The following is a 24,002-nucleotide window of genomic DNA, read 5'->3' as shown; positions in this document are numbered from 1 at the left end:
ATATGTCTCTTCAAATCTTTTGCCCATTTTTTAATTGGATTATTCATTTTGGGGGGTGTTGGTTTTATAAGTTGTTTATATATTTTGGATACTAATCCTTTATCAGATTTGACATTTGCAAATATCTTTTCCTATTTCATAGGCTGCCTTTTACTTTTGTTAACTGTTTCCTTCACTGTGCAGAAGCTTTTTATTTTGATGAAGTCCCAATAGATTATTTATGCTTTTGTTTCCCTGGCCTTAGACAATGTATCTAGTAAAAATTGCTACAGCTGGGTCAGAGTTTCCTGCCTGTGTTCTACCCTAGGATTTCTATCATTCAAGGTCTCACATTTAGGTCTTTCATATATTTTGAATTTATATTTGTGCATGGTGTAGGAAAAAAAATATCGTTTCAATTCTTTTGCACGTTGTTGTCCAATTTTCCAAGCACCATGTTTTGAAGAGACTATCTTTTTCTCATGGAATACTCGTTCCTGTTTTGTAGATTAATCGACCATATGGTTGTGGGTTCATTTATGAGATTCATATTCTGTTCTGTTGTTCCATGCGCTACTTTTATGCCAGTACTATACTATTTTGACTATGACAATTTGTAATATAACTTGAAGCCTGGAATTGTGATTCCTCCAGCTTTGCTTTGCTTTTTCAAGCTTGCTTTGACTATTCAGGGTGTTTGTTGATCCATACAAATTTTTAAATTGTTTATTCTAGCTCTGTGAAAAAAATGCTGGTGGTATTTTGGTAGGGATTGCATTGATTGTGTAGATTGTTTTGAGCAGTATAGACATTTACTATTTGTTCTTCCAATGCAAGAGCTTGGAATGTCTTTCCATTTCTTTTCATTCTCTTCAATTTATTTCATTACTATTTTATATTTTTCCAAGTACACGTCTTTCACCTCTTTGGATAGGCTCATTCCTAGGTATCTTATGGTTTTTAGTGCAAAGGTGTAAATGGGATTTATTTTTTTATTTTTCTTTCTGTTGCTTCGTTGTTGGTATACAGAAAAGCAACAGACTTCTATATATTGCTTTTTATATCCTACGACTTTAGTGAATTCGTGTGTAATGTCATCTGCAAATAGTGAAAATTTGACTTCTTCCTTGCTGATTAAGATATAGTTTATTTTTTCTTGTGGCCCGATTTCTGTGGCTAGGACTTACAGTTTTATGTTAAATAACAATGGTGAGAGTGGACATTCCTGTCTTGTTCCTGACATTACAGGAAAATCTTGAGTTTTCTCCACTGAGTATGATATTAGTTATGAGTTTTCCATAGATGGCCTTTAATGTGCTGAGGTATGTTTCCTCTAAAACTACCTCGTTGAGGGTTATGATTCTGAATGGATGTTGTATTTTGTTATTTTTTCTCCATTTATTGAAAGGATAATGTGCTTCTTATACATTATTTTATTAATTTTGTGTATCATGTGGCTTAAATTCTGAATATTGAGCCACACTTGCAACCCAAGAAGAAATCTAAGGAGATCATGATGAATTTTTTTTAAATATATTGTTGGTTTTGTTTTGCTAGTTATTTTATTGAGAACTTTTGCATCAGTGTTCATCAGGGATATTGGCCTGCATTTCTCTTTTTTAGTGGCTTCTTTATCTAGTTTTTGTATTAGGGTAATAATGGCCTCATAGAATGAATATGGGAATTTTCTTTCCTTTTTTTTATTTTTTGGAAAAGTTTGAGAAGAATAGGTATTAACTCTTTTTTAATGTTTTGTAGAATTCGCGTGTAATGCCATCTGGCCCTGTACTTTTGTTTGTTGGGAGTCTTGTGATTAATGATTCAACATATTTGGTTGTTACTGGTCTGCTCTAGTTTTCTCTTTCTTCCTGTTTCAGTTTTGGTGGTTTATATGTTTCTCAGGAATTTATCAATTTCTTCTAGGTTGTCCAATTTGTTGGCACATAGTTTTTCATAATATTCTCAGAACTTTTTGTTTTCCTGTGGTGTTTTTTTATTTCTCCTCTCTCACTTGTGATTTTATTTATTTGGGTCCTTTCTCTTGTTTGTTTGATAAGTATGGATAGAGTTTTATCACTTTTATTAATTTTTTTCAAAGACCTGGTTCATTTGATATACTTTATTCTTTTTGTTTGTTTGTTTATTTCTATATCATTTATTTCTGTTATTTCTGTTCTAACCTTTATTATTTGCTTCCTTCTGCTGGCTTTAGGTTTTGTTTGTTCTTTTTTTAGCTCCTTTATTGTAAGGTTAGCTTTTGCATTTGAGATTTTTCTCGCTTCTTGAGACAGGCTGTATTGCTATATACTCTCTTATGACTGCTTTTGCTACATCCCAAAGGTTTTGGACCATCATCTTTTACTATTCATTTGTCTCCGGTATTTTAATTTTTCTATTATCTCCTGGTTTATCCATTTATTGTTTAGTAACATGTTGTTTAACCGTCATGTATTTGTGATCTTTCAAAATTTGTTCTTATGGTTGACTTCTGGTTTCATAGTATTATGGTTAGAAAGTTTCCATGGTATAACTTCAAACTTTTTGAATTGGTTGAGGCCTATTTGGTGATTTAACATGTGATTTATTCTGGAGAATATTCTATATACAATTGAAAATAATGTGTATTCTGCTGTTTTAGAATAGAATTTTCTGAATATATCTGTTAAATTCATCTGGCCCAGTGTGTCATTTAAAGACATTGTTTTCTTGTTGGCTTTCTGTTTAGTGATCTGTCCATTGATGTAGGTGAGGTGTTAAAGTCCTCTACCATTATTGTATTATTATTGATTAGTTCCTTGAGGTGTTTTTAATTGTTTTATATATTTGGGTGCCTTCATGTTGGGTGCATACATATTTAAAATTGTTAGATTTTCTTGTTGGATTGTCCTTTTTATGATTATATAGTGCTGTTCTTTGTTTCTTGTTAGACTCTTTGTTTTAAAGTCTAGTTTGTCCGATAGAAGTGTTGCCACTTTAGCTTCCTTTTGACATCCATGTGCATGATAAATGTTTCCCCATCTTCTCGCTTTCAATCTGCAGGTGTCTTTAAGTCAAAAATGAGTCTCTGGTAGGCAACATATAGATCAGTCTTCTTTTTTATCCATTCTGACACCCTATGTCTTTTGACTGGGAATTTTAGTCCATTTACATTCAAAGTAAGTATTGATAGAAATGCATTTATTGCCACTTTATTACTTGTTTTGTCATTGTTTCTAGAGATTTTCTCTGATCCTTTCTTGTCTTTGTCACTTTAGGTCTCTCCTTTTCACTCAACAAGTCCCTTTTAATATTCCCTGGAGGGCTGGTTTAATGGTCACAAACTACTTTAGATTTAAATTTCTGGGAAACTCTTTATCTCTCCTTGTATTGTGATTGTGGCTGCAGATTTTTCCCATTCAGCACTTTGAATATATCATGCCACTCCCATCTGGCTTCCTAAATTCCTTTGGTGAAATCTGTAGCTAGCCTCTTGCGTCTTCCCTTGTAAGTTAAGGACTTCTTTTGTCTTTCTGCTTTTGAGAATTTTTATTTATCACTATTTCTTGCCAAAGTAATTACACTATATCTTGGTGTTGGCCTGCCTCTGTTGATTTTGAAGGGAGTTCTCTGTGCCTCCTCAATCTGGATGTCTGTTTCCTTCCCCAGATTAAGGGTGTTTTCTTTTATTCTCTTTTGAAATAAACTTTCTTCCTCCTTTTCTCTCTTCTTCTAAGACTCCTATAATATGAATGTTGTTACATTTGATGGAGTCAATGAATTACTTAAGTCTATTCTTGTGTTCCATAATTCTTCCCATTCTCTTTTGTTCATCTTCATACTTTCCTCTACTTTGTCTTCTAAGTCATTAATTCATTCTTGTGTTTCTTCTAGCCTGCTGTTCATTGGATCAAGCATGTTTCCAATGTGGTTTTTTGCACTGTTTCTTTTTGATTGATTATTTTTAACCCTTGTATCTCTGTGGTAAGGGTCTCACTGATTTCTTCTATTTTGTTCTCAAGCCCAGTGAGTATACTTATGATTATTGCTTTAAATTTTCCATCAGGCATGTTACTTATACCTGTTTCACTTAGATCTCTAGCCATGGCCTTATCTTGTTATTTTGTTTAGGATGAATTCCTCCATAACTTTGTCTAAGTCTCTGCCTTCTTCTTTGTGTTAGAAAAGCCAGTTATATCTCTTGCTTCTGCAAGTAATGGCTTTATGAAGAAGAGGTCATGGGTCATGTAGTGCCCATGGCCTGGCACTTCAGGGAGTGTTCTGGTATGTGCTCCATGTGCTCTTCTGCTGTGTTTTGGCTGTGCTGTCCTTTAGGTCAGTTATCTGCAGAGGCTCACTTTGGTTGCTGTGGGTAGCATTTGGCAATTGACCTGAATATGGTGAATTTTAACTAGGTGTTATCTTGTCTGCTTTGAAATGAGATGTACACCACCTCCAGCAGAACTGAGGCCCTGCAGAACTCTCTGGTCAAGAGATGTGGTGTGGGCAGGGTTTGTGCTGGTCTTCTGAAGAAGGGGCCTGGTACATGCAAGTTAGGCACCCAGTGTTGGTCTTTACTTCTTCCCACAGGTGGCTCTGTGTCAGTGCTAAGGTGCAATCGAGGGCAATGGAACAGGCCAGCTCTTTTTTCCCCCAAGAGTCATCTCCATGAACACTGATTTTCAAGGATGTGCTCCAAGAAGAGTGAAAAATCAGGCATTTTTCAGATCACTGTTTCCATGCTGTCTGATCCTGGGCCTGCCTTCTCTCCAGGAACAGCCTCTGGGCTCTACCCAAACCAGGACCTTATCCTAACAGCTGACTTTTAAGACTCCATGCTTTAAGCCTTGCTGGTTGCAAGAGCTCATGAAATTCAGCTCCTCTAATTTTCCAAGCCAATGGTTTTGGGGAAACATTCTCCTTGTGCATTCCTCTATGTGCTCCTCTCTCTCACCCTTCTCTGGGACCATAGTCACCTCCCCTCCACAGCACTCACAATGCATTTCTACCCTAAAACTTGTCTCTTCACTTCTTACCTTCTCTGATGTGTTTTCTTGTCTCCCTTTCCTTGTGGGGTTTGTTCTTTCAGTCTTCAGGTCTATTTCTGGGTCATTTAGGATGATTTGATAGTTACATAATGCTGTTAGTGGGATAGGCAAGCCTAGGGTCCTCTTACTCTGTGGCCATCCTCTACTCTCACTAATTATTTTTATTAGATTTATTTTTGATATGTGTTACACTTACTCTAAGACTGGATAAAATCAACTAGGCAGTTTGGTATAGTGAGAAAAACATTGGACTTAGAGACACACAGTGCAAAGTTGGATTTCTGGTTCTATCATGTAATAGCTATGTGACTTTGTACTAATTTTTGAGCCCTCAATTAAAAAATTATTTTGAAATTCTTAATTTATTATAAAATGTTGAGCCTCAGTTTCTTTTTTTTTCTTTTTCAAAAGTCTCTATTTAAATTCCAGTTAGTACACATACAGTGTAATATTAGTTTCATGTGTAAGATTTATTGATTCATCACCTACATACAATACCCAGTGTTCACCACAACAAATGCCATCATTAATCCCCATTAACCATTTAACCAACCCCCTTACCCACATTACCTACAGCAAACTTCAGTGTGTTCTCTATAGTTTAGAATCTACATTATGGTTTGCTTCTCACTTTTTCCCCCATGTTCATCTGATATCTTTCTTAATTTTCACATATGAGTGAAAGTGTGTGGTATTTGTCTTTCTCTGACTGACATTAGCATAATACTCTCTAGCTCTATCTGCATTGTTGCAATGGCAAGAGTTTATTCCGTTTGTTGGCTGAGTTTTATATACACACACACACACACACACACACACCACGTCTTCTTTATCTATTCATCAGTTCATCTGTCAATGGACATTCAGGCTCTTTCCATAATTTGGCTATTTGTAATGCTGTTATAAACATCAGGGTGCATGTGTCAATTCAAATAATTATTTTGTATCCTTTAGGTAAACATCTTGCAGTGCAGTTACTGGATCCTAGTGTAGTTTTATTTTTTAAGTTTTTGAGAAATGGCCATACTGTTTTCCAGAGTTGCTGCAACACTTTGCATTCCTAACAGTGTAACAGGATTCCCTTTTGTCTGCATCCTCGCTGACATCTGTTGTTTCCTGTGTTGTTATTTTTAGACATTCTGACAGGTGTGAGGTGGTATCTCATTGTAAATTTGATTTGTATTTCTTTGATGATGGGTAATGTTGAACATCTTTTCATGTGTCTGTTACTCATCTATACGTCTTCTTTGAAAAAAATGTCTATTCATGTCTTCTACTCATTTTTTAAACTAGATTATTTGTTTTTCAGGTGTACAGATTGATAGTTTCTTTGTAGATTCTGGATACTCACCCTTCATGTCATTTGCAAATATCTTTTTCCATTCTGTCAGTTCCCTTTTAGTTTTGTTGATTGTTTCCTTCACTGTGCAGAATCTTTTTATCTTGATGAAGTCCCAATAGTTCATTTGTGCTTTTGTTTCTCTTCCCTCAGGAGACAAGTCTAGTAAGATATTGTTATGGCTTATGTCAAACAGGTTATTGCCTGTATTTTCTTCTCTGACTCTGATGGTATCCTGTCTCACATTTAGGTCTTTCATTCATTTTTAAAAAAAATATTTTATTTGGGGGTGGGGGGCGCCTGGGTGCCTTAATCAGTTAAGCGACTGACTTCAGCTCAGGTCATGATCTCATGGTTCATGGGTTTGAGTCCCACATTGGACTCTGTGCTGACAGCTCAGAGCCTATAGCTTGCTTCAGATTCTGTGTCTCCCTCTGTCTCTTCATTTCCCCTGCTCACACCCTGGCTCTCTCTCAAAAATAAATAAAACATTTTTAAAAATTTAAAAATACATAAAGATTTTATTTTTAAGTAATCTCTACACCCAATGTAGGGATCGTACTCATGACCCGAAGACCAAGAGTCACATGCTTCACTGACTGAGCGAGTCAGGTGCTCCATGATCTTTAATCCACTTTGAATTTATTTTTGTGCATGCTGTTAGAAAGTGGTACACTTTTATTCTTCCTATTTTGTCAAAGATTAGTTGACTGTATAGTTGTGAGTCTATTTTTGGGTTTTCTCTTCTTTCTAAATGTTTATTTGTTTATTTTGAGAGAGGGCAAGAGACAGCACGTGAGCAGGGGAGATTCAGATAGAAAAGAGAGAGAGAATCCTAACCAGGCTCTGACTGTCAGGGCAGAGCCCAATGCAGGGCTCAAACTCATGAACCATGAGATCATAACTAGAGCAGAAATCAAGAGTCAGATGTTTAACTGACTGAGCCACTAAGGTGATCCAATTTCTGGGTTTTCTATTCTGTTCCTTTGATCTATCTGTCTGTTTTTATGTCAGCACCATACATTCTTGGTCACTAAAGCTTTGTAGCATAACTTGAAGTCTGGAATTGCGATGCCTCTACCTTTGTTTTTCATTTTCAAGATTGCTTTGACTATTCGGGGTCTTTTCTTGTTCCACACATATTTTAAGATTGCTTGTTCTAGCTTTGTGAAAAATGCTGTTGGTATTTTGATATGGATTGCATTAAATGTATAGATTGCTTTGGGTAACATTGACATTTTAACAATATTTGTACTTCCAGTCCATGAGCATGGAAAGTTTTTCATTTTTTTTGTCTCATATTCAATTTCTTTCATAAGAGATTTATAGTTTTCAGAATACAGATCTTTTACCTCCTTGGTCTCACAGTGGTGAAAGTGGACTCCCCTGTCTTGTTCCTGACCCTAGAGGAAAATCTCAGTTTTTCCCCACTGAGGTGATATTAATTGTGGGCCTTTTGTATATGGCCTTTATGATGTTGAGGTACGTTTTCTCTATCCTTACTATGTTGATTTTTTTTAAATCATGAATGGATGCTGTACCTTACTTTGTCAAATGCTTTTTCTTCATCTATTGAGAGGATCACATTGTTCTTATCCTTTCCTTTATTAATGCAGTGTATCATGTTGGTTGATTTATGAGTATTGAACCACACTTGCAACCCTGGAATAAATTCCACATGATCGTGGTGAGCAATTCTTTTAATGTACTGTAGAAATCGATTCTTCCATACTTTTTCTTTTTAGAATATTTTCGTCCATGTTCATCAGGGATGTTAGCCTGACATTCTCTTATTAATCTGGTCTTTGGTTTAGGAATAAAGGTAATGGTGGCCTCAGAGTAGTTTGGACATTTTTTTTTTCATTTCTATTTTTTGGAACAGCTTGAGGAGAAAAGGTATTAACTCGTCTTTAAATGTTTTGTAGGATTCCCCTGTGAAGTCATGTGGCCCTGGACTTTTGTTTGTTAGGATTTTTTTTCATTAGTGTTTCAATTTTTTGCTGATTATGGGTATGTTCAAGTCTTCTCTTTCTTTCTGTTTAAGTTTTGGTGGTTTACATATTTCTGGGAATTGATACATTTCTTTTAGATTTCTCAATTTTTTGGTATATAGTCTTTCATAATATTCTTTTATAATTGTATTTCTGTGGTGTTGGTTGTAATCTCTACTCCCTCATTTGTGATTTATTTATTTTGGGTCCTTTCTCTTTTCTTTTTAAGTCTGGCTATGAGTTTATCAATTTTATTAAGTTTTTCAAGGAACCAGCTCCTAGTTTCATCGACATGTTTTTATTTTTTACTTCTATATAATATATTTATGTTGTAAACTTTATTATTTGCTTCCTTCTGTTGGCTTTAGCCTTCATTTGTTGTTCTTTTAATGTGTATGGTTACATTTTTTTACTTGAGATTTTTCTTCCTTCTTGAGGTGGGACTGTTTTTCTACATACTTCCCTCTTATGACTGCCTTTGCTGCATCCCAGAAATTTTAGACCATCATGTTTTCATTTTCATTAGTTTCCATTTACTTTTTATTTCTTTAATTTCCTGGTTGACTCATTTATATTTTTAGCTGGATGTTATTTAATATCCATGTATTTGTGTTTTTTCAACTATTTTCTTGTGTTTGACTTTACATTTCACAGCATTGTGGTCAGAAAATATGCATGGTATGATCTCAATCTTTTTGCACTTGCTAAGCCTGATTTGTGACCTAGTATGTGATCTATTTAGGAGACTGTTGCATGTGCACTTGAAAATAATGTATATTCTGGGGGCGCCTGGGTGGCGCAGTCGGTTAAGCGTCCGACTTCAGCCAGGTCACGATCTCGCGGTCCGTGAGTTCGAGCCCCGCGTCGGGCTCTGGGCTGATGGCTCGGAGCCTGGAGCCTGTTTCTGATTCTGTGTCTCCCTCTCTCTCTGCCCCTCCCCCGTTCATGCTCTGTCTCTCTCTGTCCCAAAAATAAATAAACGTTGAAAAAAAAAATTAAAAAAAAAAAAAAAGAAAATAATGTATATTCTGTTGCTTTAAGATGAATTGTTCTGAGCACATCTTTTAAGCCCATTTATTCCAGTGTGTCACTCAAAGCCATTGTTTCGTTGTTGATTTTCTGCTTATATGATATGTCCATTGATATTAATGGGATGATAAGTCCCCTACTATTATTGCATTATTATCAATGAGTTCCTTATGTTTGTTAATTGTTTTATATATTTGGGTTGTTCCAAGTTGGTGGCATAAATATTTATAATTGTTATATTTTCTTCTTGGATGGACCCCTTTATTATTATATATAGTTCTTTCTTCATCTCTTGTTATAGTCTTTGTTTTGAACACTAGTTTGCCTGTTGTAAGTTTTACTACTCCAATTTTCTTTTGATGTCCATTTTCATGGTAAGTGTTTCTTCATCCACTCACTCTCAATCTATAGGTGTCTTTAGATCTAAAATTAGTCTCTTTTAGGTAGTATATAGATAGATTTTTTTATCCATTTTGATACCCTACATCTTTTTATTGGAGCATTTACTTCATTTACACTCAGAGTAATTATTGACAGATGAATTTAGTGCCATTTTATTGTTTGTTTTGTCATTGTTTCTGGATTATTTTCTGCTCCTTTCTCGTGTTTTTCATACTCAACAAATCCCCTTTAATATTTCTTGTAGGTTTGGTTTAGTGGTCATGTACTCCTTTAGTTTTTGTTTGTCTTGGAAACTCTCTCTTTCTATTTTGAAGGATTGCCTTGCTGGACAAAGTATTCTTGGCTGTAGATTTTTCCCACTCAGTACTTTGAACATATCATGCCTCTCCCTTCTGACCTGAGCCTCAGTTTCTTAATTTATTATGCACTGATAAATGATAAAATGCCATTATTTTGAGAGTCAAGTGAAATATTAAACGTTAAGATACTTTGAAAATATAAAGTACTGCTTTAATTATACTTAAAAATTCTTTTTTAATATAATTTATTTACAAATTAATACAAATGAATGATTGTTATATACAATACAGAAATATTTTTTTCAATTTTTTCCATTTGGCACATAAAATAGTTTCATAAAGTCTATACAATTTGAATATTTTAACTATAATTAAAATTGGTATTACAGAATATCAATGGTGGAGTAGATATTGGAGATAATATAGTCCACCTCACATCACTGTATAGAGAGGATGCTTGAGACCAAGAGAGAAAAGGGATTTGCCTTAGGTTATGCAATTAATGGTAGTAAAACCAGGATTGGAACTCTGGTCGCCTTTCTTATCTAGTGCCTTTCCTACTCTACCACAATGCCTCATTACAATGGTCCTTTTGGTTTTTGTTATAAAATTACTGTTCATCCCAAACTTACCTTTCATTACCCTGGCTCCTCCATGAAGATAAGTTAGTTTACATGAAGAAATAACCTAGGAAGCATTTCTTCCATACATGTTTACCTTCCTGCTAGTATGTTGTCAACTACTGCATAGCTCCTAAGGCAATAGGTAAGAGATTCAGAAAATGTGACTCGGTGTGAAGGCATGCACTCTTTCACAGGAATATGGGATATCCAGACCTTGGTCTTGCTGGAAGTAACAAAAAGAAAATAAGTTACCAACTAGCACAGTGGTAAGTGTTTCCTTAGTGTTCATTTGATTCCTTTTCCTCTCACATTGTGATAAAAATTTTTATTTTCTACAAAGTACATTCCCAGGTATTATCTCAAGTTGTTCACACAACAACTATATGAGATAAGAATTATTATCCTCATATTATAGCTGAGAAAAAAAGGCTCAGACGGATGAATGGATAACGAAGATGTGAGATATGATATATATATATATATATATATATATATATATATATATATCTCATGGATTATTACTCAGTCATAAAAAAAGAATAAAATCTTGCCAATCTTTCCATTTGCAACAACATGGATGGAGCTAGGGAGTATAATGCTAATCAATATAAATCAGTCATAGAAAGAAAAATACCATACAATTTCACTTATATGTGGAATTTAAAAAACAAAACAAATGGTCAAAGTTAGAGAGAGAGAGAGAGAGAGAGAGAGAGAGAGAAACCAAAAAACAGACCCTTCACTATAGAGGACAAAATGATGGTTACCAGAGGGGAGATGGAGGTGGATAAGTGAAATAAGTGATGGGAATTAGAGTACACTTACCATGATGAGCACTGAGTAATGTACAGAATTGCTGAATCACTATACTGTACACGTGAAACTAATGTAACACTGTATGTTAACTATACTAGAGGTAAAATTTAAAACTCAATAAATAGAAAACTGAGGGTCAGAGAAAGTAAATGAATTATTCAAATTTACATTGTAAATAAGAAGCAGAGCTAAAATTTCAACGCAGTTTCTTGATTACAAATCAAAAGATCTTGCCATTATACCACAGTTGCCAACAATTTTGGTCACCAAAATTTTCCAATTATGTGCCATACCACAGTTTGCCAAGAATTTACTTAGTGAATTATAAAAAAATATTATTAAAGATGTAATTGGGGTGCCTGAGTGGCTCAGTCGGTTAAGTGTCCGACTCTTGATTTTGGCTCAGTTCTCTCACAGTTTTGGGGATTAAGCCTCACGTCTGGCTCTTTGCTAAGAGTGTGGAGCCTGCTTGGGATTCTTTCTCTCTCTCCTTTTCCCTCTGCCCTTCCCCAGTTCACACATGCTCTCTTTCTCAAAATAAATTCATAAATTAAAAAATGTAATAATAAGCTTAAACCTAATGTGGAACAACTTTTAAATGATATAAGTTAATAAAAATAAATATTTCCACCTTTCTTTGAACCTACCTAAACATTTCTAAATTATAAAAATAAAAGAGGCTTAGATTCTTTAGACTGATCAAATATCCAAAAATATGTGACATGAGTCTACAATCAGTTGGAATAAATTGATTAATTTGATTAATTTTAATTTGTTGCTTTAGCTAAATAAATTAAAAAGATTCTACAAAAGGCTTACACTTACCAAGGATATACCTGTTTTATGCAATTTGGTTCCTATTTTCATACTATTTGAGAAAAATGCAGAAGCAAAAAGGAAAAATGTCAGAACCACAGCTATTTCATTGCTGAGAATGGTTGCTCCTTCCTCTAGCACTGGTTCTTCTTCAGTTGCATATATTCTAATTGCTGAGGAATTTTCTGAATATACTATGTGAAAACATCCCTCAGAAAATTAAAGTGAAGTAGAAGTTTATTTCTTCATAAGAAAACCATGAAATTATATAGTTATGGTTTTATTTTAGATATTTAGTCCTCTATAAATGCAGTATTAGAAGTCAGACAGATGTGGATTTAAAACACAGCCCTGAACAAGGCTCATGTCCTTGAACAAGTCATGTAAGCTGTTTAAAACTGTTTTCTGTCTGTAAAATGAAGATGATAATAGTATGTACATCATAGGTTATTGTGAGGATTAAATGGGTACCCCACGTTTTGGTACTTAATTAGTAAGTCTCAATTAATGAGTTATTTTTTATTACCCCCTTCTAGCCTTATTCTGGTTAAAAAGCCTAATTGTTTTCAACCTAAGAAGATACTCTCATTAGCTATGTTCTTCAGGTTTTCACTACCACTTCAATAGCTCAGCTTTTCTGAAAGAAAACTTAACTTTCTTATAAAAGTAGCCTAAACTTTGCATATTATACAGATCATGACAATATTCTTACATTGGTTTACCCTTTCTAACACACACACACACACACAGCCCTCAACAGCAATAACTACTAAAGTACCTACCTCTTAATATCTTAGACATTTCCAATATCTGTCACATAGTCTTAACAAGCTCAGTTCTTTGGAGATCTGTAGTCCACATCTGTATTTCTTAATTGTGTGGCTTATCCATCACATCATGGCTTTTATCCTCTGTTGCTGAGGCAGAATTGTCAAAAGAATCCAAAGCCATGGAATGGGAGATTCCAATAGAGTTGCATAAGCAGAAGGCAAACCTATGCTGAGAATTCAATAAATCACTCTCTGAAACACATGTTACCAATTTAAAGTTCAGTACTACAGTCAGGTGAGCAAAAGATTTGGATCTCAAAAGTTGGTAGTTCTTTTCAACAATTGTGGTAATCTGAGGAATAGCATCTTTTTAGTCATAGATAGATAGATAGACTCAGGATTTTCCATAAGCTTGAAACAACTTATTTTGTGACTATGGATAAGAGTATAATCTAAAGAACTGTAGCCAAATTATGTGTGTGCACATGCACACACACGCACACATACATTTAAAAAAGAAAAACACAAATGAATAGTGAATTTAAGGAGAACTACTTCATCTAGACTTTTCACTAAGTAGCATACTGTTTCCAGATAGATCCTATGTACAATTTACAGATTACGTATGACTATTCCCTCTTATTGATCTATGCAAAACAAAGTAACTTTATAAATTTTAAAGAGTCACAATTTAGAACAAATATTAATTTTCGAAAGACTTGAAATGTATATTTTCACCGAGATTTTTCTTTTAGTTCACTCGCAGTCATATTAACTAAAAAGTCAGACATGTGGTTTACAAAGTTGACAGAAATAAGAAAAATACTTGGATAAAACTAGCCTTGAACCTTGTACTCATTCCCTTCTACCTCACTTCAAAATAAATGAATAAATCATCTTTTTTAAAAATTTTAAATGCTAAATTATTATACTAATAACTAATTATCTTATAATTTTAAGTTGCTTAAAACATATTTCCCAACTAGAAGTTAGAGCATTAAACCATGGTCCAGGAGCAAAGTATGGCCTAACAAAGGTTTGTGGAGGTCCTTAGCATTATCCCCCAATTACTAGCTTTAAGTTTTTTTTTTTCATTCCTTGAATATTACTTTTAGTAGTGTTGTAACTACACTTTTCAAACTTTAAATCCGATCATAATATATGATAAATAAGGGTTTTGTGTTGCTTCTTGGTACCAGGTGCAATCCAAAAGATGTAAGTAAGATTTTGAAAGAATTGCAACTTATGGGACACTCTGATGACTTGAAAGGATAATAGGAGATAGGCCTTGAAATTAAGAATGTCTTGGAAAATTTGATTACCATATGAATAAGGTGTCTGAGTCAATGATACTGGATAGGTGAAAAAAAATCAGTTAAAAGTCACAATAACAAGAAATCTCTCCTTCACTCGCCTCTGACAGATTGCCTGACCACTGGCACGCCCTGCCATTGCCCCATGGAAATGTTTTGATTACTTGTTGTCCTTTTAAAAATTAATCCAGTGTCTAGGGCACTGACTCCTCATCTCATTTGAAATTATGCCAGAGAAGTTAAATTTGGTGTAGATGTCCAAGATTTATTGCTTCAAAAGTTTTAGCTGTAGCTGTTACAATGGGGCCAAATGGAAAATCAGTGACTATTCAACAGAATTGTGGAAGACCTAAAGTAGCAAAAGATGGGGTGACTGTTGCAAATTCCATTGGCTTAAGAGATAAATATGAAAATATTGGCACTAAACTTGTTCAAGATGTTTCCAGTAACACAAATGAAGAGGCTGGTGATGTCACCACTAATTGCTACTGTACTGGCACTCTATTGCCAAGGAAGGCTTTGAGAAGATTAACAAAGGTGCTAATCCTGTGGAAATCAAGAGAGGTGTTATGTTAGCTGTTGATGCTATAATTGCTGAAGTTAAGAAGCAGTCTAAACCTGTGACAACACCTGAAGAAATTTCTCAGATTGCTACAATTTCTGCAAATGGAGACAAATATGTGCAACATCATTTATGATGTAATGAAAAAGGTTGGAAGGAAGGGGATCATAACAGTAAGGAAGTAAGGAATGGAAAAACACTAAATAATGAATTATAAACTATTGAAGGCATGATTTTTGACTGAGATTTTATTTCTCCATACTTCATTAATACATCAAAAGGTCAGAAATGTGAATTCCAAGATTCTTATGTTCTACTGAGTGAAAAGAAAAGTTACAGAATCCAGTACATTGTACCTGCTCTTGAAATTGCCCATGCTCACCATAAGCCCTCGGCCATAATTGCTGAAGATGTTGATGGAGAAGCTCTGAGTACACTCATTTGAATAGGTTAAATGTTGGTCTTCAGGTTGTACCAAAGCTCTAGGTTTTGGTGACAATAGAAAAAAGAATCAGTTTTAAGTGATGGCTATTGTTACTCGTGCAGTGTTTGGAGAAGAAGGATTGACACTAAATCTTGAAAATATTCAGTCTCACGACTTAGGAAAAGTTAGGAGCTCATTGTGATGAAGATAATGCCATGATCTTGAAAGGAAAATGTGACAAGCATTTTGAAAAACATATTCAAGAAACCATCAAAAGGTTAAATATCACAACTAGTGAACATGCAAAGGAAAAACTCAATGAACTCTTGGCAAAACTTTCAGATGAAGTAACTGGGATGAAGGTTGGTGGGACAAGTAATGTTGAAGTGAAAAAAAAGAAAGTGTTACAGATGCTTTCATTGCTCCATGAGCTGCTGTTGAAAGGCATTGTTCTGGGAGGGGGCCATGAATTCCAGCCTTGGATTAAATAACAGCTCCTGAAGATTAAACAACTGTTATCTAAATTATTAAAAGAAAATTAAAATTCTTGCAATGACCATTGCCAATAATGCAGGTGTTTAAGGATCACTAATAATTGAGAAAATTATGCAACATTTCTCCAAAGCTGAGTATGATGCTATTCTTGGAGATTTTGTGAATATGGTGGAAAAGGAATCATGCATCCAACTAAGATTGTAAGAACACTTTATTGGATGCTGCTGGGGTGGCCTCTCTATTAATTACAGCAGAAGTTGTAGTCACTGAAATTCCTAAAGACAAAGACCCTAGAATGCTGGAATGGGTGGAATGGAAGGTGGTATGTTCCAAGTCCTGTAGTAGTGTTTTATTAATAAACTGTGAGAGTAGGTTCAAGGCAGTGATCCTCAACAATAACTTCAGAGAAGTCAGTTGAAAGAAATGACTGAAGGAAATTCTGGCTGATGTTTAAGAAAATCACTATAACCATCAGTTACTGATTTCAGTTAACAATGTATAATGGTTTACTGCTGCCATTGTTAGTGCCCACAGATCATTTATTTTGTATTTTTTGAATAAAAATACGTTTGTCCATTCCTGATAACTGGGTGCAAGAGACATGTAACAAGTGCATTGATTTCAACTTAAATCACTGAAGCATTTTTAGTACTATTTTGTTAAAATTAAGATTTTAGTGATTGCCATCACCAGTGAAAAGTTAAGAAAACTTTTTGTGGAAAGTAAGCATAATTGTGCACAAAGTAAAAAAATATACAATTATGTGACAATCTCTGTTAATGAAAATTTGTTTAAAGTTTTTAAAAAATGCAAGACAGGAGGAACTGGCAATATGTAACATGAAATCATCAAAAAATATATTCCAGATTTCATTTAGATGCATATTAATTTCAAGGACATGGCATATGACTTTATGCGAAGAAACCCATGACTCTCTCTAAGATGTGAAACATGTTCAAGAATGAAATGCTGCTTTGGAGCTGATACCCATGATATGTTATCAGGATATTAAGGTTACTTGATGCTCAACCTGGCATCACCAATTTGTGGAGAAATGTATTCCCACTGGCATATAAGTTGGTCATACCAGCAAATATGTTGTTAGTTGTAGCTTCTTGTTGCCACAGATACCATGATAAAAGGTTAAGCCTTGCTTATCCACATATGTTCCTAAAAGGTTCCCTTCTGATTCTACAGTTTTATAGATGAAATAATACTACATTTGTGGGCAACCAAGAAAAGGCTCACAATCTGCTTCTGGAGTCTAAAAGGGCATTAACAAGAGTGTTCTCAGTGGCATTCATTCTGCTATACTAAACTTCTTAAGGACAAGGTAAGTCTTATTCATACCTAAGTCCCCTGTGCTAAGTTTCACATATAGTAAATGTTCCAAAAATAGCTGATAAATAGCTTATAAGATCTTCCATCAAGAAAGCACTTTTCTGACCTTTCAAAATTTTCTTTTTGTCTTCATCACTGAATAGCAGCTGTTTCTTTGATTATTATCTTATAGGCAAGCAGGATAAGAGGCAATGTTTTGAAGCAGCAGATAAAATTATTCACACAATGATGCAAATGTGGATATATGTCTTGAAAGAACTGCTACTCACCTACCTTCCTGTGTGCCCAGGATGAAGGAGAAAGGTGGTCATTATCTCTCTTTCCAAGTGCCACCTATGAAACTATGGTCCTTAAAAGAAGCAGCAGTATCTCACAACTTGGCTGTTTAGACTACTTCCTTGTAGGGGAGTAAGAAGAGCACAATTGGTACTATTAACCATATGTTTCTCTCAGAGTAAAATCTTGCTAGAATATAGTAGAGAGTGAAGAAGGTTAAGAAATGTGTCAGTATTTGATAGCTTTCCAAAAAATCTGAACTTTACCATGGTCTGGACAAAAAATAGAAAGAGAGAGAGAAGCATATTAAAATAAACATGAACTTGCAATAGCAAAGAACAAATTCATATACAATAGGAATCTAAGAATTTTCTACATTCCATGATCAAGCTAAAGGGATACCTATCACAACACATGACCAGCACAAGGAAGAAAGAAGTCTGTATTAGAAAAAGAATCCAAGCCAGATAACTTTTCTTCTATTTCTACCAGTTGGAAAGAAGAATCATCTCCTTTTGTACATCTGTTAAATTGAAAACATTTGTTCCTCTAATAGGAAAAAAACACCTTGCTTTTGTTCTAATATGTATGTTCTAGAGCAAGAGAAAGTAGTAGGTATAGTATGTACATAGTATGTATAGTATGTACTAGTATGTATGGTACTTATGTTATCTCTTTCATATTCATATATATATAATTATATATATGTAAATATATATATATATATGTGTGTGTGTGTGTGTGTGTAATTTTATACCAAGGAAGATATCACTGCAATACACAGTTCATATGTACTAAATCATTAATGTATGTTAAGCCAATAAGAACCAAACAGATACAAATTGAGACTATTAAGTAGTGTAATGATATGTACTAGTCCAATGATTGAGTTACTTTCATATATTTTGAGGGAATAAGCTTTTTATGGTTTTGTTTTGTTTTCTTACACAAACATTGCATTAAGAAATCCACTAAACCAAACATAGAGAATAAATCTGCACAATTTAGAAGCCAAACTTGCATGTGTAAGTAATAATCATGTTTTCTCATAATAAAAATATGCTCCAATCAGAAGACTTTATTTGAGTTTGGCAAAGTAAAAGTAACAGATGGATTGGATATTTTAGTGTCCCAAATCTCTTATTGGAGTCCAGAAGCAAAGCAATAGAATTCAGACTGAGTATAAATATTGTTGTGCTAAAATGTAAATAGTCATGATAGTCTTACCACCTTTTAGTCAACATAAATCAAATTTCTAAGAATGTCAAAATTTATCAATTATTACTTAAGATTTAAAGGAGCTCTCACACTATATAGTCTTTAATATGACAAAACATTAGAAGAAAAATAAAATTTCAGAAAAAAGATTTTCATAAGTTCAATAAAAAAAGGAAATAATGTGCTAACTGTAATAAGTCAGAGAAACATAATTTTACTTATATGTGGATTCTAAAAACAAAAAACAGCCCACCATAAAAACAAATGGAATCATAAACACAGCAAACCAACTGGTGGTTGCCAGAAGGGATGGGATTGAGGGGGATGAGCAAAATAGGCGAAGGAGATTAAGAAGCACAAGCTTCCAGTTATAAAATAAATAAATCACAGGGATAAAAAGTACAGCATAGGGAATATAGGCAATAGTATTGTAATATTGTTGAATGGTGATAAATGGTAAATACAGTTATTGTGTTGAGCGTAGCTTAATGTATATAACTGTAAAATCAATATGTTGTACACCTTAAACTAGTATAACATTGTCTGTAAAATATACTTCAATTTAAAAAAATGACATACAAATTACGGTTTACCAAAATATTACATACATTTACATCAATTGAATTTTAAAACCAACATATGAAATAAACAAGGTAAATATTATTTCCTCCATTACCTAAATGACAAAATTGAGGCTGTGAAAGGTTAAGTGACTTATTCCATGTCATAAAACTCCAAACTGGTGAGCTTGAACTGGGATATAGGTCCTCTGATCCCTAGCACATTTTTCCTTATGCTTTCCAGACTACTGATGAGTAGTATTCCACTGTATGGATATTTTACAGTTTGTTTATTCACTCACTTGTATATAAACATTTGGGTTATTTGAAGTTTTACAAATAAAGCTGCTATGAATATTTGTATACAAATTTTTGTATGAACATATGCTTTCCTTTCTCTTGGTTAAAAACTAAGAGTGGAATGACTGGTTCATATAGTAGTTTTATGTTTAACTTTTTAAGACACTGTCAAATTGTTTTTTTTTTCCAATGTGGTTGTATCAATTTTTGTTCTCACCAGGAGTGTATGTATGAGTCTAGTTTCTTTACATCCTTGCTAACATGCTCAGTTTTTGGTGTACTCTTTTTTTTTTTTTAATTTTAGTCATTCTAATAATACCATGCCATTGTGGTTTTAATTGCATTTATCTAATGATTAATGATTTGAACATATTCTTATACTTATTTGCATTCATTATCTTTTTATTTTCTTCCAATGTTTTATTTAAATTCAAGTTAGTTAACATATGGTATAGTATTGGTTTCAGGAGTAGAATTTAGGGATTCATCAATTACATGTAACAACCAGTGCTCTTCACAACAAGTGCCCTTCTTAATGTCCATCACCCATTTAGCCCATCCCTTCACCCACCTCCCCTCCAGCAACTCTCAATTTGTTCTCTATGTTTAAGAGTTTTTTGTGGTTTCCCTCCTTCTCTGTTTTTATCTTATTTTATTTTTCCTTCCCTTCCCCTATGTCCATCTGTTCTCTCTCTCTCTCTTCTTCTCTTTCTTTCTTTTTGAGCAAGTGTACTAGCAAGTGAAAGTTGTGGGGAGGGGAGAGAGAGAGAGAGAGAATATCCAAAGCAGTCTTCATGCTCAGCATGGAGCCAAATGCGTGGCTCAATCCCACAACCCTGGGATCAAGACCTGAGTCAAAGTGAAGAGTTGGGTGCTCAACTGACCGAGACACCCAGGTGCTCCTTATCTGTTTTGTTTCTTAAATTCTACATATGAGTAAAATCATATGGTATTTGTCTTTCTCTGACTGGATTATTTCGCTTAGCATAATACTCTAACTCCACCCATGTCATTGTAAATGGCAAGATTTCATTCTTTGGGTGGCTGAGTAATATTTCACTATATATTTCACGTCAGCCTTATCCATTCAATTGATGGACATTTAGGCTTTGTTCATAATTTGGCTATTGTTGATAGTAAAAGCCAGTCTTTTCAACAAATGATGTTGGGAAAACTGGACAGCTCTATGCAAGAGAATAAAACTGAAAAATTTCTTACACCTCACACAAAAATAAACTCAAAATGGATTAAATACCTAAATGTGAAACCTGAAACCATAAATTTCCTAGAAGAAAACATAATAAGTAATCTCTTTGACATCAGCCATGCAAACATTTTTCTAGATATGTCCCCTCTGGCAAGGGAAACAAAAGCAAAATTAAATTATTGGGACTACATCAAAACATCAAAACAAAAAGCTTTCACTCAGTGAGAAGAACCGTCAACAAAAGTAAAAGTCAACCTATTTAATGGGACAGGATACTTGCAAATAATGTATCTGATAGGAGGTTAATGCACAAAATATATAAGGAACTTTGGCAAATCAACAGCAAAAAAAATACTCCAATTAAAAGATGGGCAAAGAACATGAATAGACATTTTTTTTCAATGAAGACATACAGATAGCCGACAGACACATTTAAAGTTGCTCAATATCATTAATAATCAGGGAAATGTAAATCATAACAGTAATGAGATATCACCTCCCACCTGTCAGAAAAACTAAAATGTGGAGGATGTGGAGAAAAAGAAACTCTTGTGCATTATTTGTGGGAATACAAATAGGTGCAGCCACTGTGGATAACAGTATGGTGGTTCCTCAAAAAAATTAAAAATAGAATTACCACATGATCCAATAATTCCACTACTGAGTATTTATCAAAAGAAAATGAAAATGGTACTTTAAAAAATATATGCACATCTATGCTTAGTGCAGTATAATTTACAATAGCCAATGTATGTAAGGAACCTATCTGCCCATCAATACATGAATGTAAAAGGAAAATATGGTATATATAAGCAATGGAATACTAAACAGTCATTAAAAATAAAGATGAAATCATGCCATTTGCAACAATATAGATGACTTAGGGGGTATTATGCTAAGTGAAATAATCAAAGAAAAACACATTCCATCTATTTTAACTTATATAATAGAATCTGAAAAAGAAAACATACAAGAATCAGAAACAGACCAATAACTACAGAGAACAAACAGATCTTTGCCAGAAGGGAGAGAGATGAGAGAATGGACAAACTTGGTGAAAGGGAGTGTGAGATACAGGCTTTCAGTTATGTAATTATTGAGCCAAAGTGACAATAGATACAGTATGGATAATGTAGTAAATGTTATTGTAAGATCATTGTATGGTAACAGATGATAGCTACACTTGTGAGCATAGCATAACATACAGATTTATCAAATAACTATTTAGTACACCATAAACTAACATAATATTGTGAGTCAACTGTACTTCAACAAAAATATTACAAATAATAATCATAATCATAGAAAGTTAAGAAGGGCTGACATCTTATCCATAGCGAAGCTATTGATAGCAGGAGGATAGTAGTAGGAGGCTATTGATAAAAATGTGAAATATATCTCCAATTTTCTAGATTTTCCTTAACAGCTTTCCACAGTGTTTCATAGTTTTCTGGATATACATTTGTACTTACTTTTGTTAGATTTGTAAGTAAGGATTTTGGTTTTTATAAATGTTGTTTTAAGTTTCATTTATTCATTCCTGACACAGAGAAGAACAATTGACTTTTGTATTTTGCTTATTGTTATCTCAATCTAATTTCATCAAGACATGGAACACTATACTCCAAATCCATTTGTACTTCAAAAATTAAAATACTGAATATGCTGAAGAAAAAAATAGAACCACTATATTTTTCCAGCAATCTAACTTCTTGGTATTTACCCAAAGAATATGAAAACATGATGTCAAAGAGATATATGCACTCTCATATTTATTGTTTATTATAGCATTATTCCCAGTAGTCAAAATATAGAATTAACCTAAGTGCCCATCAATGAATGAAGAAAATGTAGTGTGTGTGCGTACATGTGTACACATACATACATATATATACATTCATATTATGGGATATAATTCAGCCATGAGAGAGAAGGATATCCTGCCATTTCTGACAACATGGATGAACCTAGAATAGATTAAGCTAAATGACGTATGTCAGACAGAGAAAGAGAAGCAATATGTGATATCACTTACACATCAAATCTGAAAAAGTCAAACTTGTAAAACCAGAAAGTAAATGGTTGTTAGCAGAGATTGGTGGTGGGAGGATAAGCCACATGTTGCTTAAGGGTACAAATTGTAACAAGTAGTAGAGATATAATGCACAGTATAGTGAATATATACAACAATACTCCATTATAATCATCAAGCATCCTAACAGACTGGAAGTTTGATTCCAACCTCTAAAAAGAAAGAACCAGGGGCACCTGGATGGCTCAGTCAGTTGAGCGTCTGACTGCGGTTCAGGTCATGATCTCCCAATTCATGAGTTTGAGGCTTGCTGCTGTCAGCCAATGTCAGCGTAGAGACTGCTTAAGGTATTTTATTCCCCTCTCTCTGTCCCTCCCCTGCTCATGCTCTCTCTCTCAATAAATCATTAAAATAATAAATCAAAAAATCAAAAAATAATCATTATATAATGTGATAAACATACTACTTATTACTACAATGGCAATAATATTACAATATATCAATGTTCAAATTAACATGTTGTACATACTAAATTTTCAAGTAATGTGTCAAATACACCTCAATTAAAAATATTTAAAAGTTACCATCTACCTTTACTCTCTTGAAAAAAATTTAGTAGCATCAAGTTGAGATGAAGAAAGTATCTAAAAGAAATACCTACAATATAAAGAATAAAAGTATAAATGGTTGGTATTACTGATTGTTTAATCTTTTAAGTATAGAATTAACAAAATAAAGGCAATAATTAAGAATGCTATAAAGTGAAAAAACTGATTATTAATCAAAAATCCAAGCTATGAAGAGTCCACTATAGAGATTTTTTTAAACAAATGGAATGGAAGAAACGTAAGCAAAATAAACAGTCAAAAGGAAATGATAATGACACTAAAAATCTCTTCATGGATGAAAGAACAAGATCCTCAACAATATTTCCTGCAAAGTTTATAATTATCTTTGTTGGGAAAAACTTTCCTAAGACTGTGAGTCGGACAACAACAGTCTGGAATGTATCCAAGTGTTGTTCTGTGCTGTATGGAAATGATAAGGACAAATATATTCATTCATATTTGATAGTAAATGAAAACACCCTAGAACCACACACATACAATGAGACAAAACTTAGCCAAATCACCAGGCATTTAGATAAACAATCACATCCAGATGGCCTGATCCTCTACCAAAGTAC

The 24,002-nt window shown here is 33.9% G+C and overlaps 1 protein-coding gene and 1 pseudogene across 1 annotated transcript in view; one reads left to right on the top strand and one right to left on the bottom strand.

The window, feature by feature from the left end:
- Positions 1-24,002, bottom strand: part of ZC3H12B (zinc finger CCCH-type containing 12B) — a 468,310-nt gene that overhangs the window by 161,899 nt on the left and 282,409 nt on the right. The gene's annotated exons all lie outside the window — the stretch shown is intronic.
- On the top strand, positions 14,577-16,401 carry LOC123595054 (annotated as a pseudogene).

The sequence above is a fragment of the Leopardus geoffroyi genome, chromosome X (assembly GCF_018350155.1).
Source record: "Leopardus geoffroyi isolate Oge1 chromosome X, O.geoffroyi_Oge1_pat1.0, whole genome shotgun sequence".
Lineage (NCBI taxonomy): Eukaryota > Metazoa > Chordata > Mammalia > Carnivora > Felidae > Leopardus > Leopardus geoffroyi.
The sequence above is the reverse complement of the archived record's forward strand: the minus strand, read 5'-3'. Positions and strand labels throughout refer to the sequence as shown.